Source organism: Balaenoptera ricei, chromosome X (assembly GCF_028023285.1).
Source record: "Balaenoptera ricei isolate mBalRic1 chromosome X, mBalRic1.hap2, whole genome shotgun sequence".
Taxonomy (NCBI): domain Eukaryota; kingdom Metazoa; phylum Chordata; class Mammalia; order Artiodactyla; family Balaenopteridae; genus Balaenoptera; species Balaenoptera ricei.
In genome coordinates, this window is record NC_082660.1 from 100,529,056 (window position 1) to 100,550,514 (window position 21,459).

The window sequence follows — 21,459 nt, forward strand, 5'->3', positions numbered from 1 at the left end:
TGCAAAAAAAACCACCTTAAAGCAATCACTAAAATAACAAAACAGTGTTATAGCTAATAAGCCAACAAATGAGATAAAATGGGATCATAAAAAATAACTGATTAATCCAAAAGAAGGCAGAAAAAGAGGAAAAAGTTAACAAAAAAAGATGTGACAAATAGAAACAAATAACATGATCATAGACTCAAACCTAACCATATCAATAATCACATAAATGCAAATGGTTGAAACATCCAAATTAAAAGGCAGAGATTGTCATATGGAATAAAAAATTAAGACCCATAGGAGACCATATGCTGCCTGCAGGAAACACTTTAAATATAAAGGCACAAATAGGTTAAAAGTAAAAGGATAGAAAAAGATATAGCATGCTAACACTAATCAAAAGAAAGCTGGAGTGGTTATATTAATATCAAAGTTGATTTCAGAGCAAAATATTGCCAGGGATAAAGTAATTTATTTCATAATGATAATGAGGTCAATTAATCAAGAAGACATAACAATCCTAAATGTTTATGCACCAAATAACAGGGCTTCAAAATTCATGAAGCAAAAGTTGATAGAACTGCAAGGAAAAACAGACAAACCCACAATTATAACCTAGGAATCTCTATACCCCTCTCTAAAAAATGAATAAAATGTGGGTAGAAAATTAGCAAAGATATAGTATACTCAAACACCACTTGACCTCACTGACATTTATAGAACACATCACCCAACAACATCAGAATGTAGTTTCTTCTCAAGTGCTCAGGGAATATTTACCAAGATAGACCATAGTCTGGGCCATAAAACAAGTCTCAATAAATTTAGGATTCAAGTCATGCAAAGTTTGTCCTTTGACCACAATGGAATTAAATTAGGAATCAATAACAAAATGATCTTTGGAAATTTCCACAATATTTGCAAATGAAATAGCACTTCTAGATAATGAATGTATCAAACAAGAAATCAAAAGGAAAATTAGAAAATAATTTTAACTAAATGAAAATTTAAGCACAACATATTAAAAATTGTAGGATGCTACTAAAGCTGTACTTAGGGGCAAATTTATAGCATAAGATGGCTATATAAAAAAGAAAAATGATCTCAAAGTAATAACACAGTCTTCTACCTTGAGAAACTAAAAAAAACCAACAACAACAAAAACAACAAATTAAACCTAAAGTAAGCAGAAGAAAGGAAACAGTAAAGATCAAAGCAGAAATTCATGACATAAAAAAAACAATAACAGCCGCAGAGCTCGGCCCCGCGCGCGCGCGCGACCCCACACCCGCCCACTCATCCACCTACCCACTCCCTGCGCCGCCTCTTCCCACCCTGAGCAGAGCCGCCGAGGATGATAAACACCCAGGACAGTAGTATTTTGCCTTTGAGTAACTGTCCCCAGCTCCAGTGCTGCAGGCACATTGTTCCGGGGCCTCTGTGGTGCTCCTGATGCCCCTCACCCACTGTCGAAGATCCCCGGTGGGCGAGGGGGCGGCAGGGATCCTTCTCTCTCAGCTCTAATATATAAGATTGTTAGCACTGCTAGAGTTTGCTGAAGAGAAGATGAAAGTGAACTACGTCTTCATCTGCTTCAGGAAGGGCCGGGAAGACAGAGCTCCACTCCTGAAGACCTTCAGCTTCTTGGGCTTTGAGATTGTGCGTCCAGGCCATCCCTGTGTCCCCTCTCGACCAGATGTGATGTTCATGGTTTACCCCCTGGACCAGAACTTGTCCGATGAGGACTAATGGTCATAGAGGATGCTTTGCCCAAGAGCCACAGTGGGGGAAGAGGGGAAGTTAGGCAGCCCTGGGACAGAGGAGGGGGCTTCGTGCTGTCTAGGGCAGGACGCTGAGGGGCTCAGGGTGAGGGTTGCCTATTGTGTTCTCGGCGTTGACTCACTGAAATTGTTTTCCATAAAGAACAGTATAAACATATTATTCACATGTAATCACCAATAGTAAATGAAGATGTTTATGAAAAAAAAAAAAAAAAAAAAAAAAAACAATAACAGAGAAAAATCAATGAAACAAACAAAAAAAGCTGGTTCTTAAAAAAGATCAATAAAATTGGTAAATCACTAGCCAGACTAATGAGGAAAAGAGAGAAGATGCAAATTAAAAATATCTAGAACAAGAGAAGTGACATCATGAAAGATTCTACAGACAGCAAATGAATAATAAGGGAATAACTTGAGCAACTATCCCCATAAATTTGATGAATTAGGTGAAATGGACAAATTCCCTGAAAGACACAAATTACCAAAGCTCAGTCAAGGAGAAATAGATAACCTGAAGAGTGAAATATATATGAAATTGAAATTATAGTTTAAAACCCTCCTACAGAGAAATTCCCAGGCCCATATGGCTTCATTGGTGAATTCTACCACACCTTTAAAAAATAAATAATAATAACTTTATATAAAATCTTCCAAAAAATTTAAGAGAAGAGAATACTTCCCAACTCATGCTACAAGGCTGTCATTACTCTAATACCAAAACCACACAAAGATATTACAAGAGAAGAAAACTATAGGCTAACACTCTCATGAAAATACATGCAAAAATTCATAACAAATATTTAGTAAATTGAATCTAGCAATATATAGAAATATAACACATCATGACCAAGTGGGTTTTATCCCAGGAATGAAAGGTTAGATTAGCATTCAAAAACCAATCAATGTAATGTATCATATTAACAAACTAAAAAGATGAAAAAACATGATCATTTCAATAGACACAAAAAAAGGATTTGATAAAACCCAATAGCTTTTCATGATAAAACCATTCAACAAACTAAGAATAGAAGGTAACTTCCTTAAATTGGTAAAGGTTATCTACAAAAAATCTGCTGCTAACCCCATATTTAATGGTGAAAGACTGAATGATTCACTCCTATGATCAGGAACAAGGCAGGAATATCTGTTCTGCCACTTCTATTCAACATTCTAATCAGTGCAGTCAGGCAAAAAAAACCACAAAAACATAAAAGGCATCCAAACTGGAAAGGAAGAAGTAAAACTATCTTTATTTTCAGACAACATGATTGTCTATGTAGAAAATGCAATAGAGTCTACAAAAAAAAAAAAAGCTACTAGGACTAATAAGCGAGTTTAGCAAAATGGCAGGATACAAGATTAATATAGATCAATTGTATTTCTATATACTAGCAATGAACTATTGGAAACTGATTTTTAAAAACAATACCATTTGCAATAGCATCAAAAATATGAAATTCTTAGGGCTAAATATAACCAATGATGTGAAGGACCTGTACACTGGTAACTGCGAAACATTGCTAAAAGAAATTATAGAAGGCCTAAATAAATAGCTATTCCTTGTTCGTGGTATAGAAAATTTAATATTGTTAAGATGTGAAGTCTTTCCAAAATTGATCTATAAATTCAACACAATTCCCATCAAAATCCCAGCAGGCTTTTTTAAGGAAATTAACAAAAAGATTCTAAAATTCATATGAAAATGCAAAAGACCTAGGATAGCCAAAAGAATTCTGCAAAAGAACAAAGTTAGGGGCTAACATCTGATTCCAAGACTTATTATAAAGCTACAGTAATCAAGACAATGTATTATTGGCATAAAGGTAGACAAACAGATCCATGGAACAGAATAGAGAGTCCAGACATAAACCAACACATATGGATAATTGATTTTTCACAAACATACAAAGTCAAAGTCAAAGCAGAAGAGAAAGAAAAGTCTTTTTGACAAGTGATGCTTAAACAATTGAATGTAGATTCATAGGCAAAAAAAATGACCTTTAATCCATAACTTGCCCTATTTACAAAAATTAACTCAAAATGGATCTTGTACCTAAATGTAAAAACTAAAACGTCTAAAAGAAAACATAGGAGAAAATCTTTGTGACCTTCAGTTAGGCAAAGATTTCTTAGACTTGACAACAAAAGCACAATCCATAAGAGAAGAAAATGATAAATTGGATTCCATCGAGATTAAAAATTTTGGCTCTTCAAAAAGCAATGATAAGAGAAAGAAAAACAAGACTCAGACTGGGAGAAAATCTTTGTAAATTATATAACTGACACCCAGTATATATAAAGAACTCTCAAAACCTAACAATAAGAAAGTAAACAAACCAATTTGATTAAAAAAATGGGGGAAATATTTGAACAGACATTTCATCAAAGATATATGGATGGCAAATAAGCACATGAAAAGTTACTCAACATAATTAAGGAAATGCAAATTAAAACCACAATGAGACCACTACATGCTTATTAGAATGTCTAAAATTAAAAAGCCTGACCACATGTTAGCAAGGATTGGAGTGACCAGAACTCTCATACTGCTAGTAGGAATGTAAAATAGGAGAGCTGCTTTGCAAAACAGTTTGGTAGTGCATTATAAAGTTGAACATACACCTACCATACAATCTAGTCATTCCACCCTGAGGTATTTACCCAAAACTGAAGAAAAATATGTCTGTACAATGACTTGTACGGAGTATTCAAAAGAACTTGTTAAATAACAAAAAATCAACTAAGCACATTTAAAGATCAAGTTGCCTTTATTTAATGATTTATGAATCAGAAAGCATCTCATCTAGCAATAGAAAGGAGGTCCACAGAGCTGTAGAAAAGGAAAGATTTTTAAAGGCAGAAAGGGGGCAGGAAAAGGAAATTATTAGCATAAATAAAGAATGCACTGTTTCAGGGAAGGCCACCATCCTAAGGGGAATGGAAGGGCCTATTGGGTGGATTACCTCACTAGTGCTGACCTGGTAATTCCAGGTTTACTGGTTAAAGGTTACATTCCTGGGGGATGTTGAGACTGCAATTAGGTTAGGTACTAAGTCTCGGTTTGCTGATGTGGGATTTAGCACAAGTGACTCCATTTTGGGACTGATGTCTCCTTTTCAAGAAGCTTAACTGGTAATATGCAAAAACTGGAAATAACCTAGAAGTCCATCAACAGGGGGATGAATAAATAAATGGCAGTATATCTATACAATGAAATATTACTGAGTCAAAAAAAGGACTGGATTCTTGATACATGCAACAACATGGGTGAATCTCAAATTAATTATGCTGAGGGAAAGAAACCAGATCAAAAAGAGAAAATACTCATGATTCCAATTTATATAAAACTCTAGAAAAATGCAAATCGACAGTGACAGAAAACAGATCCGTGTTCTTGGCAAGGAACAAGAGGGAAGGCCCAAGGAAACTTTCTGGTAGATATGTTCACTATCTTGATTATGGAGATGGTTTCAGGAGTGTGTGTATATATATGAGTATGTGTATTTTGAACATGTATATATATTTGAATATATATGTCAAAACTTACTAAATTATGCACTTTAAATATGTACAGCTCTAATGTTGAAAGTTTTTCTCAAATGTCTGGTGATCCTTGGCTGAATGTTCATATTTAAGAATGAGACACTGAAAAGCTAAGGGAAAGCTCTCTGTGTATAGAGATTGCTTGTTTACTTGTAGGTATCACTATAGGATGATCAGACATTGGTCCAAAATCCCTAGCATGATGTATAAAACTTTCTATCACCTTGTCTTGTTTGCTCTGCTCAGTCTTCTTCCCCCACTACTTTCTCTTTCACAATACACTCCAGATCACATTCAGCATCCTTTGCCTGGAAAGCCCCTCCTACCTCTGTATCCTTAGTGTACTGCCACTCACCTCAAAACAGCTTGATTTATCCCCATTATCCAGGTCTATCACGTTCCTTGATTCTCCCCCACCCCCCAGAACAGTTAATTACTATTTCCTCTGTGTGACCTCAGTGTTATAATTGCTTATAGTCTTGCATTTAATCATTGCATTGCAACTCATTTATTTGCATATATGTGAGCCCTCTGAGGGAAGACATTCATCATTACAACCTCAATGACTAGAACCTGGCACATAGTAGATGTTCAGCAACACTGGATGACTGACTGCATGGCTAAATATCATAATTCTGATTCATATTGCATTTCCTCTGGTGCCTATAGCTGAATTTGCTCAGTGGGAAAATCTGATTCCATGACCTGGCCCACCTACTCTGTTCCAACCAGATGTAGTTAATCCTGGTTACCCCCAACTGGGTCCTGAAATAGATGAAAGACTACAGATACTGTGAACATTTTAGTTGCCATTACTGGAAGAGAGTGTAGGCTAGTTTAACAGTGGGAGGTTGCTTTTAGTAAACAGATTGTTCACTTAGCCTAAATATGATACTAACAATGATACTACCATTGTTCTTTATGTATCCATTTACGTATCAAACCTTTCCCTCAGTGTAATTCACATGGTAAATTCTGAAAATTTTTGATTTAATAGAGCCTAAGTTAGTGGGATTTTACTTTACATGAGAAAAATAGGGATAATCATAATAATTTTGGAATAAAACTAATGCTTCCTTCTAGCATATGCTCTTCGTAGCACTTTATAATCTTTTTCATTTGCTAGAAGGAATTTAGGTTTGAATGTCTCCATTTATTTTTAATCAGAGCTTTTCATTTTGCTTGATCATTTATTAAACTGTATATGTGCTATTGCTATCAGAGTGGGTTGTTATGGAAATAGCAGTGACATCACAAACTCTGTATTGTAGCACAATTTTGAGGTAGAAAAAATGAACATGTAGATAATAAAGAAAAATTCTTGACTCCATTCAAATATATATGATAATTAAAGAAAATCATATGAACAAATTTAAAAGCAATATTTAAATACACTGATGACTATTCTTTAAAACTTAACGGAAGGAAACTGTTTTTCATGACAGCCACGCTCATTTATATTGGATTCATGTATATAATCAATCAAAACAAGGTAGTGGGGCTTCCCTGGTGGCGCAGTGGTTGAGAATCTGCCTGCCAATGCAGGGGACACGGGTTCGAGCCCTGGTCTGGGAAGATCCCACATGCCGTGGAGCAACCAAGCCCCTGAGCCACAACTACTGAGCCTGCGCGTCTGGAGCCTGTGCTCCGCAACCCGAGAGGCCGTGACAGTGAGAGGCCCGCGCATCGCGATGAAGAGTGGCCCCCGCTCGCCGCAACTGGAGAAAGCCCTCGCACATAAACGAAGACCCAACACAGCCAAAAATAAATAAATAAATTTATAAAAAAAAAAACCAAAAAAAACAAGGTAGTTACACAGTAATGACTGTGATAATGATGAGATTCTGAAACAGGGGCAATTGAATATGCATCACTTGCTTTTCACATGTAAATTCCATTACTAACACAGCACTACTGTTCCCTTGTATTTCTATATAACACTGTAGCTAATAGGAGTATCATGGTAGAATAAGGGGAGAAAAGGTCTTTGTGCTGCATTTGCAAATTTACAAGAAGCAAAAAAAAGTCTAGATTTAAATCACAGCAGAGGATCTTCCTTACCTGGACACTCAACAATCAGTTTAGGATGAGAATGCAACTAACAGACTTGTATCTAATCTACAATTCAGCTGTATTTCTCAGGTGGATATTGATCTGTCTCCTTTTCTCCAAGAGTGAAATGCACAAAGTGTTTTTTTCAAACTCTGGATTCAAATGAATATAACTATCCAAACTCTTTCAGCCTTTGTTAAGCATCTAGCCACTTCGCCTAGAATGACTACATTAATAAACAGGTCAATTTATCGCCTCAAGAAAAATGTCAATTTTCCAAGTGTTCTGCATTTCTTTTACTTGAGTATCAAGAGGGTGGGGAAAGGAACAGAACAGAGGCACCTCAATTAGAAACTGCCTGCTAGCCTAGCATCAAAACCATTTTTTCCCCTACTTATTTAGCAGAATAAATAAGAAATATTCACTTAAGTCCGTCCTGGGTATACAATTCTCTAATAAGCTTAGTGTAAGGAAAACTTGACAAGCCTCCATCCTTATCCTCAAGTAGCATACATATATCATCTGGATAAGTAGACATGATTTAATGAAGGAGCAAAGGGCATTCATAAAAGCTTTCTTCATCTTATTAATGGCATCACCATTTGCTCAGGTCAAAGACATTGGAGATACTGTGTTCTTGATTATTCTCTCACCCACACATCCAACTCATCAATGAATCCTGTTCGCTCTACCTTCCAAACATGTCCAGAATCCACCACTTCTTACCACCTCCACAGCTACTATCCTGGTTCAGACCACTGTCATCTATAGGGGAGGAAAAACTTGTCTTCTACCTCTCAGAGTCTCCAGCTGGGCCTAAGAATTAAACTGACATAAAACAGATTAACAGAAGAAAAGTATACAAGTTTTAACTGTTTTTTCTTTACATGTACATGGGAGTCTTCATGAGAAAAATGAAGGCCCAGAAAAGCAGTTAGAGTGGAACACTTATGTACTGAATTGGACAAAGAGTAGTAAATTGTGAAAATGTGGCAAGGCAAAGGGGCTTGGCCTAGGGTATTTAATTGGGTGGGGAAGTGAATAGGAAGGTAAACGTTAGTTTAACAAGGTTTGTTTGTACAGATTTCTCTCAGCCTCAACTTCCTGTCCTTGGAGATAGAATGTCTCTTCCCTTCTGGTATAGGGAGCACATTGTCAGGGAGGAAGAAAATTTCCTCTCCCCTTCCAGGGTTCTTCTGGCTGGTCTAAGAATTAAATTAACATGAAAAAGATTAACAGGAGAATATCAACAAAATTTTATAACATGTATACATGAGAGAGACCCAGAAAGACCGAGTAACTTGCCGAAATGGCTGAAACCCTCACCTTAAATACCACCTTCAGCTAAAGACAAGAGAGGATGTTGGGGGCTAGTGGTTTGGAACCTGAAAGGGGAGGAAGACAAGTCACATAGAGATGGAAAAGCAAATGTTTGGTAAATAAATGTTTACTGGGCCATGCAGAGACTATGCACAGAGTGAATGCTGGTCTCTAGACCCTAACAAATTTCTCCCACCACACCTAACGCATACTCTTTGCAGACATCTCTGGTGATAGCACTATTCCAGGCCCTTTAAATTCTTTTAGGTAGTTAAGGGGGTGGTAATAAGAAAAACTTCCTGAGTCTTCTGTTTCTTAAAAATAATCACCTAAATTAATCCTCATGCCGAAGAGACACATTTTGGGCTGGCAAAATTTGGTCCCCTACAACATCTCTTACATGGAAATTTCATCTCTTGTGTTTAAAAGAAAGAAAAAAAGTCAGAGTATCCTTCTTGCATCTGCTGTTTTTTCAAGCGCCTTTAACTCAAAATATTGCCTTAACTATGGCAATAGCCTCCTTGGTGGCTTCTCTGCTTCTACTCTTGTCTCTCTAGTGTCTCCGGAATCCATATAACAGCCAAAGCAACCTTTTAAAACTATAAATCAGCTCCCTTCACTCCCCTGTTGAGAATACTCCAAAGGGTTCCTATCACCATGGATTTCAAGGCCCTACCAGACCTATCCCCCGCCAATCTGTCTAACCTCATCTCCCAACACTTTCTGCTCCTTCCCTCCACTCCAGCCACACTACTCTTCCTGGTGTTTTTCAAACATGTCATGCTTGAGAGACTGAATATGCAAACAGACAATGGCCAGACCATATATAAAACTAGAACTCTGACCCACAATCTGCAGAAACCAACTCAAGAAACCAACTTACTTTCTACAAGTCAGACTACTATCTCTATAACCAATCCAGGAAGCCAAACAATACTCCCTGTAACAATCAGCCCAAAACATCCAGGAATTGATTAATAACTGACAGCTTCCCTAATTTTTGTCCCAGCTTCCAACTTAGTACCAACCAGAGAAAGCCAAATATGTATCAGCCACATAGGATGCCCTGCTTCTCATTAGCCTGCCTACAGTTTCCGCATGCCAACAGCCTCCAATCAAGGCATACCTGAAGCTATCCGTCTTTTCCACGATGAAGCTTCCCTACTCGCCTGACTGTGAGTCTTTGCCAAATGCAAAAGTAATGGTGGCTGACTCCCTTGCTGTAACAAGCTATGAATAAATAGCCCTTTGCTTGTTCTCATTTGGGTGGTCTCATTTATCTCTACATGCTCATTTGTGCCTCAAGGTCTTGGCACTTTCAGTTCCTTCTGCCTGGAACACCCTTCTGCTTTGCATGGTTTGCTCACTTAATGAATTCAGGTCTCTGTTCCAAAATTACTTCCTCAGAGAGGACTTCCCTGGTCATCCTATCTAAAATATTCTTCTCAAAACAACTGGTTCTAATCGATGATGTTCAAAAAATATGTATTAACTAGAAATACTCTATAGGCAGCTCCACCCTTGCACAAAAAGGGGTATAAGAACCAGATGAGCCCAGCAGCCTAATACCTTCTAAGGAGTACCTATGACAATGCTGAATTTTATCTGAGCCCTGTGCTCCTGGAAGGCAGTAAAAGGGAGGAAAAATATCTTTTTCCCTCAACCCTTCTAGGTTCTTGGCTGAGTCTCTGTAACAAGAGACAGATTAACAAGAGAAAAGCATACACATTTATTTAATATAGGTTTTATGTGACACAGGAGCCTTCATAAGGAAATGAAGACCCAAAAGAAACAGTTAAACCTGAGTATTTTTATGCTAGGTTTGATGAAGAGTGGAAAGTCACAGAAAATGTGATAGAACAAAAGGGTATGAGCTAAAGATAGTAAACAGGGACACTTAGCAAGGCTTGTTCAATCAAATTCCCTCCGTCTTCAGAGATAAGGATACTCTTTTCCTTTGGGTACTGGGTGGGCACCTCTTACATGAGGACCTTATGATCTGCTTCAGGGAAAGGTCAGAGAGTCCTTCCTGCACCAACTGTTTCTTAAATTCCTTCAGCTCAAAATTTTCAATATGCCAGGGCACCATATTTTGGGGGTAATGTGTTCTGAAACCCATCATTAGCAACAGTTGAGTTCCTCCCACTCCTTTATATTCTGGCTAACTTCAAAGGAGCTCTCTGTTCTCATATCTTCCCAGATAAGACCCATCTTCATCCTTCTTTATGACTCCCATATGCCTCGTGGAGAACTCCCTTGTTTACCTGCCTCTATAAAACCTCAAGCTCCCTTCCTTTTCTTTGAGATGTTCCTCGTTAATGAACAGTCTCCCTATTGCAATAGCCCGAATAAAATAATCTCTTTAATTGTCTGGTGCATTTTGCCTTTCATTGCTTACATCTGGAACTGCTTTCCTTTCTGTACCCTACCTACCCACCTACCACACACATACATACTCTAATAAGAAAGAATTTTGTTCCATGACCCAAATAGATCAGCTAAGCAGTCTGTCAGAACATTTGCTTTAGAGTGAAACTTCCATGCAAGATGCTTGTTAAAGTCCTCAAAAAGATAGAGCAGTGATCTTTCTAAGATTATTGTAACAGGGTGTAAGACTTTCTTGCCCCTGTTTACTAATAAATGTGTGTGTAGGTTAATTCAGTTTAAGACCTCCATTCATTGTAACATTCCATGCAGTAGCAAAGTTGTGCATTTGAAGACCTATAGTCTTCAACTTAAGAGTCATTCAAACCTAACACTTCTGAAAGCCAAATTGGTTTAAGTCAGATTACAACAAAGATATGAAAATAAATGGAAATTAATTGTTCAATAGTCACTATTATTAATTTAATGTACAAATATCTTTTAATCCCTTTCCTATTTTCTTTTCATTGTCTTCTTTATATGAAAACTGAGACCATCTACACCTACACAGCTTTCTGCCTATATTAACGTGACTTTACTTTTCCATTGTCTTTATCAGCATAATTTTACTATTCTTTCCCAGAAAGATAAAAGTTGCAAATAAACTTATTGTACATTCCAGGAACTTCTCGAAAGAATCATCAGGAGAGTCCTGAAAGTCCATTGGTGGACTGCTGGGTCCACAAATCTTAAAAACTATTGTATTATGATCTTTACCCAACCATAATCAAGCCCCTTCCCCAATCGAAAGGCCCACCTTAAAACAGACTTTAAAATCTCATAAATATCCCAAGTTCACCCTCTCTACTTATAGATAATACTAAGTCTCTGTTGAGGTGGCACTCCCCCTTATTGTGCTGAGAATAAGCACAGCTTTGTCTCAAGATATTTTGGTGATATTTGGGGAGCCAGCATTTAAAATAAGAACTTGCATAGAATCATTTACAAGCTCATTTCCCTTAGCTTGACATTTCTCACAGGGTCTTTGGTTCTGCAACCAAGAATTGTCCTTCTAAAGTTTTTTTTTTTTTTTGTAACTTAAGCTGTACAGTTGGGGATTGTAGTTAGCTTTTCACACAACTCTCTCACTCACATACACATCTCTAGTCATTCACTTGTAGACACAAATCTGTGAGGACCAGTTTGAAGCCTATGTCAAGAGTCCAGGTGAGAGATGATGAGGCCTCTGACTTAAAGTAGTTGCTATAAGAATAGGGAGAGCCTGAATTTAAAAGACATTAAGGTAAAATCAAAAGCATTTTGTGATTAACTACATTTAAGAGTAATGGGGAAAAGCCAAGAATTGCACTGAGGTTTCTAATTTTCAAGAATGTTAGAATTATGTATCATTCAAAATATCAAGAATATTTCCATTTTAATTCAGATATTTATTGAGCAACTACTATGTGCAGAGCACACGTATGGAGGAAGAATGGGGGGCAGTTAAGTTACATGGTAGGTTCCTGGAGGACAGTCAAGTGGAACAATTAATGAGTAGTTGATAATATGGGTCTGAAATTCAAGGAAGAAGTTGGCATTGGAAAAAGAGACGTGAGAACCACTGGCGTGGAGTTTATTACTGAAGCTGTGGGAGAACATAGAAAATAAGAGAAAAAGCTAAATAAAAATGGCTAGAGAGACAGGAGGAGAACTAGGGAAAAAAAGTCATGTCACAAAAGTTAAAGAAGTAGAGCACTTTCAAAAAGAAGAATTTTTTTTAATATTCCACATATGAGTGAAATCACATGGTATTTGTCTTTCTCCATCTGACTTATTTAACTTAGCATAATACCCTCAAGGATAAACCAATGTTACCTAAATTTTAAAAAAGGAAAAAGGAAAAACTGGTTAACAAGGACAAATGTTGCAGAGAGGTCAACTAGGCCTTGCATTTGGCATATTAGTACATCTTTGGTGGTTTTAGCAAAAATACTTTAGAAGAGTAGTAGAAGGAAGAATAAATTATGTAGTGCTTGTAATTAATCAATTTCAAAGGAAGCAAACAGATTTTAATTACTTTATGTTACTGGCTGATAAGTCTCACTTTGAAAGATTAAGGGCATTTTGATTGGAATTTCTCAAGAAGACTCTCTTTAATGGAATGGATGGCCTTTGAAAATGTATTTATTCAACTTTGCACTAACTAGAATGTTGGCCATGGAAGGACTGCAATAAATAATTGTTAAATTGAAAAGAATTCACTTGTCTCTCTCTCATATATACATATAATTTTGAATAAAATATATTTTATATTTTAATATACATACTTTTTATTTTGAAACAATTACAGATTCACAGGAGGTTACAAAAGAAATGTACAGGAAAGTCCCATACGCACTTTTCTCAGCCTACTCCAATGTTAACATCTTATACCACTATAATACATGATCAAAACCAAGAAACTAACTTTGGCACAATCCACAGAGTTTATTCAAATTTCAGTGGTTATACATGAAGTAGTTTCTGTATGGGGGGTGTCTCTGTGGAATATTAGCACATGTGTGGCCTTGTGTAACCACCATAATAATCAAGATATTAAACTGTATCATCACCACAAGACTCTCTTATGTTACCCCTGTATAGGCACACTTGTCCCCCTCCTCCCTATCCCTAACACCTGGCAACCAACCATGAGCTCTCTACCTCTATAATTATGCTGTTTTATGAATGTTACATAAATGGAATCAGGCACTATCTTTTTGTGACTGAATTTTTCCACTAAGCATAATTTCCTTGAGGTTCATCCAAATTATTGTGTGCTTTGATTGTCCATTCTTTTTTTATTGCTGAGTAGTATTCCATGGTATGTATATACCATAGTTTGTTTATTCACCCTTTGAAGGACATCTAGGCTGTTCTGGGTTCTTGGCTATTATGAATAAAACTGTTATCAGCATTAATGTAAAGGTTTTTGTATGAACATAAGTCTTTATTTCTCTGGGATAAATGACCCGGTTGTACATTATATGCTTGGCTTTGTAAGCAACTGCCAAACTATTTTCCATAATGGCTGTACCATTTTACCTTCCCACTGACATAAGGTCCAATTTCTCTGCATCCTCACCAGCATTCGGTATTATCAATATATTTTTCATTTAGCCATTCTGATAGGGATGTAGTGATATCTCATTGCAGTTCTAATTTGCATTTCTCTGATGGCGAATGTTAAACGTGTTTTCATGTGCTTACTTGCCATATGTATATCTTCTTCTGTGAAATGTCTCTTCATGAATTTTGCCCATTTTTTAACGGTTGAGTTTTGAAAGTTCTTTATATATTCTAGACACTAGTGCTTTGTCAGATATGTGGTTTGCAAGTATTTTCTTCCACTCTGTAGTTTTTCTTTTCATTGCTTTTAACAGTCTTTCACGGAGCAAAAGATTTTAATTTTGATGAGCCAATATGTCAGTTTTTTTCCTTTTATGGATCATGCTTTTGATGTCAAGTCTAAGGACTGTCTAGTGCTAGTTCCCAAAGATTTTCTACCATGTAATTTTTTAAAAATTTTATAGGGACTTCCCTGGTGGTGCAGTGGTTAAGAATCCGCCTGCTGATGCAGGGGACACAGGTTCAATCCCTGGTCTGGGAAGATACCACATGCCGTGAAACAACTAAGCCTGCGAGCCACAACTACTGAGCCCGAGTGCTGCAACTACTGAAGCCCACGTGACTAGAGCCCATGCTCCGCAACAAGAGAAGCCACCTCAATGAGAAGCCCGCGCACCACAAGGAAGAGTAGCCCTGCTCACTGCAACTAGAGAAAGCCCGCGCACAGCAATGAAGACCCAAGGCAGCCCCCCCAAAAAAAAAGTTTTATAGTTTTATATTTAAATCTGTAATCCATTTTGACTTAATTTTTGTATATGATATGAAATTTAGGTGAAGGATAAGTTTTTTTGCCTTTAGATGTCCAATTGCTTCAGCACCATTTGCTAAAAAGGCTATCATTTCTCCATTGAATTGATTTTGCTCTTTTGTCAAAAATTTATTGGGTATACTTGTGTGGATCTATTTCTGGGTTTCTATTCTGTTCTATTGATCTATGTGTCTATCCCTCGCCAGTACCATACTATCTTGATTATTGCCAATATATTGTAAGACTTAACATCAGGATAAGGGATTCCTCCCAACTATATATATTTTTACTTTAGTGTTTTATAGTAATTGCTCTGTGATATGAGTAACTATTTGTCTATAACATAGACATATCAATTTGCAAAGAATTAGAATATAATAAGGTGTATTTTAAACTATACCTATATGAGAAATTTAATATTCATCCTTGAGGAACTGATATAATGGAAAGAGCGTTGGACTAGAGTCGGCATACCTGGGTTTCATAGCTAGCTTTGACACAAGCAAGCTAAATTACTTTAAGCATATCTCTCTTTCTCAACTTCTCAGAGTCTAAGTTTCCTCATCTGTAAAATGAGTAGGAAGTAGATAGTCTCTCAGGTTTTTTCTAGAAAGAGGAAAAGTTCCTGAGTTTATTTAGTCTATATGAATTGCCTACATGGCTACCACATAGCACAACTCCAAGAGGTACCTTTCACACTGTATTCTGTGTCAGGATTTGGAAAACGATAGCCTAAGGCCCAAATCTAGACTGCAGCCTGTTTTTGTAAATCAAGTTTTACTGGAACACTGCCATGCTTATTCGTTTACATACTACGTGCGGCTGCTCTCCCCACTACAATGGCAGAGTTGATTAGTTGCAATACAGACCCTATCAGAAAAGCCAAAAAAATAATTGCCAAATCTTGGTCCATTTGAAGGCTGCTTCCTGGAGTTATGCAACTATGGCTGACCTAATTATTTAAATATCTGTACATGAAGGAGAAAGCACTGATTTGACAAGAATTAAACTCTTTTGTTTTATTAATCTATCACTATAGTTAGAAAATAATCAGGGTTGTAAAGATAATATTCCTAATTTTAGTGCCATCATTATCATATGAGTATATGGTAAATAAGCCCTTTCAAACAGTAGCAGAAGTTTAGCCTAGGAGAAATAGGCCTTGATGTATTAGTTTAGATAATTTCTTTTCATTCAAGTGCTTTTCAGTTCAAAAAGCATCTGAGCAGCCCTGAGCATCATGAGATGTATGTGTGTTGCGAGGTAAGAAATGAGTAAGACAAGATCCTTGCCCTCAAAAAACTCACAATCTAGTTGAGGGGAAAGAGGATAAATCAGAGAAAAAGCCAACACAATTAAGATACATTGTGATAAAATATATAAAAGGGGGCCAATGAGGCTACAGGAAGATCAGGGCTATGTTTTCCTTCATTTCTTAGCTGAGTGGCTTTCTCATGTGATGACACTGCAGGGGAAGAAAAAGTTTTCCTCAACTCTCTTAGGGTCTCTGGTTGGGTCTGAAAATTAAACTGACAAAGACAAATTAACAGAAGAAAAGTATACAAGTTTTATTAAATTTTTACATTTAATGAAGAGAATGAAGACCTGAAGAAGTGACCAGAGCAGAAAGGCTTTATACCTTTTAGACAAACAATAAATTTGTGAAGAATTGACAAGACAAAGGGGTTTGGGAGAGAGTAGTTAATGGTGAAGCAGTTAACTAGGAAGATAAGGGTTAGTTTAACAAGGTTTGTTTATACAGATTTCCCTGGTGCCATCTCTGGGCAGATTAGAGTCTGTCTTCAGTAAAAGGAGAATTTATTTCCTGCCTTTAGGCAGAAAAGGGGGAGCTTTTTTAGAGTTTGCTGCTTCTTAATTGCCTTAAGCTCAAAATAATTTTTATGTCAAAGAGACATATTTTGGAGTGGTAGATTGTGGTTTCCTTCAACATTCTATCATTCCCTGAGTGTTGTCACAGCTTGCCCTAGAATGGTTCATTTAAGGTATGCTTTGTATGAATTCATAGAAACTTAAAAGTATTGCCCACTCTTAGCACTTTTGAATTCCAGAGTTTTTAGTTATACTATACCAGAATGTCTGACCTGAAATGATAAAGAAAGTGTGGTGTGTATATATATATATATACATACAATGGAAAACAAACCAGTCATTAAAAAGAAGGAAATTTTGCCATTCATGACAACATGGATGGACCTTAAGAGCATTAATTATGCTAAGTGAAATAAGTCAGATAAAGAAAAATACTGCATGATCTCACTTATATGTGGAATCTAAAACAACAACAACAACAAAAAACCAAACTCATATAAGACATCAGATTTGGGCTTCCCTGGTGGCGCCGTGGTTGGGAGTCTGCCTGCCAGTGCAGGGGACACGGGTTCGAGCCCTGGTCTGGGAAGATCCCGCATGCCGTGGAGCGACTGGGCCCGTGAGCCACAACTACTGAGCCTGCGCGTCTGGAGCCTGTGCTCCGCAACAAGAGAGGCCGCGATAGTGAGAGGCCCGTGCACCGCGACGAAGAGTGGCCCCCGCTCGCCACAACTGGAGAAAGCCCTCGCACAGAAACGAAGACCCAACACAGCCATAAATAAATAAAGTGTAAAATTTAAAAAACAAAAAACATTTATATAAAAAAAAAAAAGACATCAGATTTGTGGTTACCAGAGGTAGGGGTGGGGTATTTGGATGAAGGTGGTCAAAAGGTACAAACTTCCCATTATAAGATAAACAAGTAATGGGAATGTAATGTACAACATGATGACTATAGTTAACACTGCTGTGTGGTGCATTTGAAAGTTGTTAAGAGAGTAAGCCTTAACTGTTCTCATCAAAAGGGAAAAAATTTCTGTAACTGTATGAGGTGATGGATGTTAACTAAACTTATCGTGTTGATCATTTAACAATACATGTATGTCAAGTCATTGTGATGTATACCTTAAACTTACACAGTGCTGTATAGGTCAATTATATCTCAATAAAACTGAAAGTAAATAGAGAAACAAAGTAGAATGTCTGACCAATACACATGTACATATATGTTTTCTCTTAATCATACGGGCTCACAACTTTGGGCTTATATTTAATTCTTTGAAGCAACAGGGTTGAACAGTTAGGATTTTGTGGCCAGATTGCCTGGGTTTAAATCTCAACTCTCTGACCTTCGGCAGGGTGCTTATACTCTCGGTACTTCACTTTCTTCACCTGTAGAATATCTAACTCGTAAGGTTTCTGTGAGGAATAAATGATTTAATATATACAAACTACTCAGAATATGCCTGGCACATAACAAGCTCTAAATACATGATTGTTATAAATACCATTCCTCCTCCCTTTGCTCCCTACATTTATTTAGTTGTTGAGCCACGCATATTCTTCCTCTACCATGCCTCTCCAATCCAACCTCTCTACTCCATTCTCACAAATACCACACTTTTACTACTTTTCCTCTGGAGTATTCTTTCCCTTATTCAATTCATCCCACATTCCAAAGTCAGATTAATCTTCCTAAAATGAAGCTCCAGTGATGTAAAACCTGCCTTCTCCCCATATATACAACAGTGATTTTCAACCTGCAGACTATGGAACCCTGGGGCCCTATGAGGTTACTGTAAGTGATTTTGGAATCCATATAAACATAAATGTTTTCTCAACCAATAAAATCTACTAAAAATACAAGATGTGATTACATTCCAGAGGCAGAATTCTGTTAGCCTATAGTCTGCATTAGGTAACTAGAAATTCTCCAAACCAAAGGCTGGACACTGGATCCCATTTAGTTTTGAGTCCTGGTATTCCTGGTAAAGACAGGTTTCTCTAGATTTTTTTTGCCCTACTCATATAAGAATAAGGTGTGTATTCAAAATATTTTAGCCAATCACATATTTTGAATACCTTCAATTTCAACAATGAGAACTCATTTCTAATGTTCATCATGCTAATTAACAAGCCAGAAATTTCACCAATAAAAACTGGCTTCCAATGTTCCCAATGTGAACTAATAAAGCACATGATATTGCTATAGATAGTGTAGCTATAAATAAAGCACTTGTAGTAGCCACTTTATGGGTAGATGCCTTCTAATTTAAATAATAGTTGGCTCTCTGGAATGTGAACTCCTAAGTATGAAACCAAGCAGGACCCTGTGGAGCCCTCCAGGGTACAAGTCTTTCCACATCCTCCATTTCTCGTTTGTAGGAAAAATGCTTTCAGCCTTCTAGACCTTCCCTGAGTTCCAAAGGGCAGATTCAAACGGTTAGTAAATAGAGGAGCAAGGGAATGCAGAAACAAAGGAAAGACAGTCAAGAAACAATACTGCAGCAACGGAGCAGGATCCTGGTTCCTCCTCAAGGAATATACATAACAATCTGGTACACATCTCTGAGTTCTTCTACAGGAACTAACCACCCCACCCCCAGGTGGAAGATGGTAACTTCAGGCTGAGCACAAGCACGAGGACCCCAGACTGGTTGGAACTAGAAGGCTGATGATTGAGATTCTTGGAACACCACCCTGTTACCCCACCACCAACCAATTAGAGGAAGGTCACATCCTCCCCCCAAATTTTGCCAATAAAAACTCTTCCCTGAAAACCATCAGGGAGTTGGAGTCTTTTGAGCACGAGCTGCCCGTTCCCCTTGCATGGCCCTTGCAATTAACCTTTGTCTGCTCCAAACTCCGACATTTTGGTTTGGCTTCACTGTGCATCAGCCACACAAACTTGGGTTTGACAAGTAGAATACTAGTCAAAACTGGGTTGTAACTTCAACTAACACAGATGCACAGTGTCACATTTTCTACGCTAAAGTGTTTTAAATGATAAATAACCTAACACTTCTGCTCTGATTCCTGCTTGTAATTATCCTTTTATTCTTCCTAGGTTATCTCAGATGATACTTCCATAAAGTCTTCCTATAAAGCCCCAATGAGCTTCTGTAGCACTTAGAACTTCTCTTATGATACCCACCTTATACTCTTATAGTCCCTTTCCTCACGCTGATCCTCAGAGGCAGTAGAGCATAGCAGTTAAAAGCATGAGCTCTGGAGTCAAGCTGCCAGAATTTGAATCCTGACTCCACCTGTGACCTTGGCAAGTCCTACAAGTTGCTTAGCTCCTCTCTGCAATTTCCTCATTTGTAAAATGGGGATGTTGCAAATTAATTGTAATACGTATTTGCTGTATTGACTGAGAATATTGAACTTTGCCATAGGAAACAAGAAAATAAGTGGGAGAGATGAAATTCATACATATGTTAAGCAGAGACAAGTAGATTAGTAACCCATGAGACATTTTTGACATAAACTAGATATATGTGTGCAGAACATAAATCAGAAGGGATAGAAGAACCAAGTAGGCACTAAATATTCATGAGGCACAGGAGGCACCTAATATTCACGATACACCAAATATACATCAGACCCCTGAGGCACCAAATATTCACGGTACAGTAAATATATGAGGCACTCAGTATTCATGAGGACCTAAATCAGCCACCCATGAGTGTCACGTATTCTGGGCCCATGTATCCTCTGGCCAGGAAATGCAAAATAAAAATCCCTAGCTGCTCACTGGGCTATTGCAAGCTTCGGCTGTGGACAGGCACACTGGCCCCTACAACACTCCAATAAAGTATGTGCATATAACTGGCTTCAGGCTTCTTTCATCCACAAAGCCCCTTTGCTCAAACCTCATCTCTGGTCCTCCTAACCACACCATCAGTGGGGAAGGTTAATGTGGACAAGAGAAACAGGACACATGAAGGCTGCATAACCCAGGTGTGGTTTAGCCTGCTGGCATCCTATCCTAAGTGTATTAACATACTGCATCTCTCTCCTCTAGTTTCTTACTGTAAATATTGAATTGACTTAATATTGTAAATCACGTGATTTGAGTACTCTGAGACTTACCTGAGTTTCTAAGAGCTCAAACGCTCATTATTTCCCCCTGCTTTAGTTTTTTTTCTTAACAGCCTTATTGAGATATAATTCACATATCATACAATTCACTCATTTAAAACATACAATTCAATGTTTATTGGTATATTACACTAAGTTTTTTTAAATCGTGGTAAAATATATATATATAATAAAATTTGCCATTTTAACTATTTTAATTGTACAATTTAATGTCATTAATTACATTCACATGTTATCCAACCACCACTATTTCCCAAACTTTTTAATCACCCCCAAAAGAAACTCTATAACCATTAAGCAATAACCCCCCATTCTTCCTTCCTCCAGTCACTATTACCTTTAATCTACTTTGTTTCTATGAATTTGCCTAATCTAGATATTTCATGTAAGTGGAAGCATACAACATTTGTCCTTTTTTTTTTAAGATTCTTTTGATGTGGACCATTTTTTAAAAGTCTTTATTGAATTTGTTACAATATTGCTTCTGTTTTATGTTTTGGTTTTTTTGGCCATGAGGCATGTGGGATCTTAGCTCCCTGACCAGGGATCAAACCCACAACCCCT

General features: G+C 37.3%; 1 pseudogene; it reads left to right on the forward strand.

Moving 5' to 3' along the window:
• Nucleotides 1–1,240: 1,240 nt before the first annotated feature.
• LOC132357422 (ornithine decarboxylase antizyme 2-like) lies at nucleotides 1,241–1,907 on the forward strand (annotated as a pseudogene).
• The last annotated feature ends 19,552 nt before the right edge of the window (nucleotides 1,908–21,459 follow it).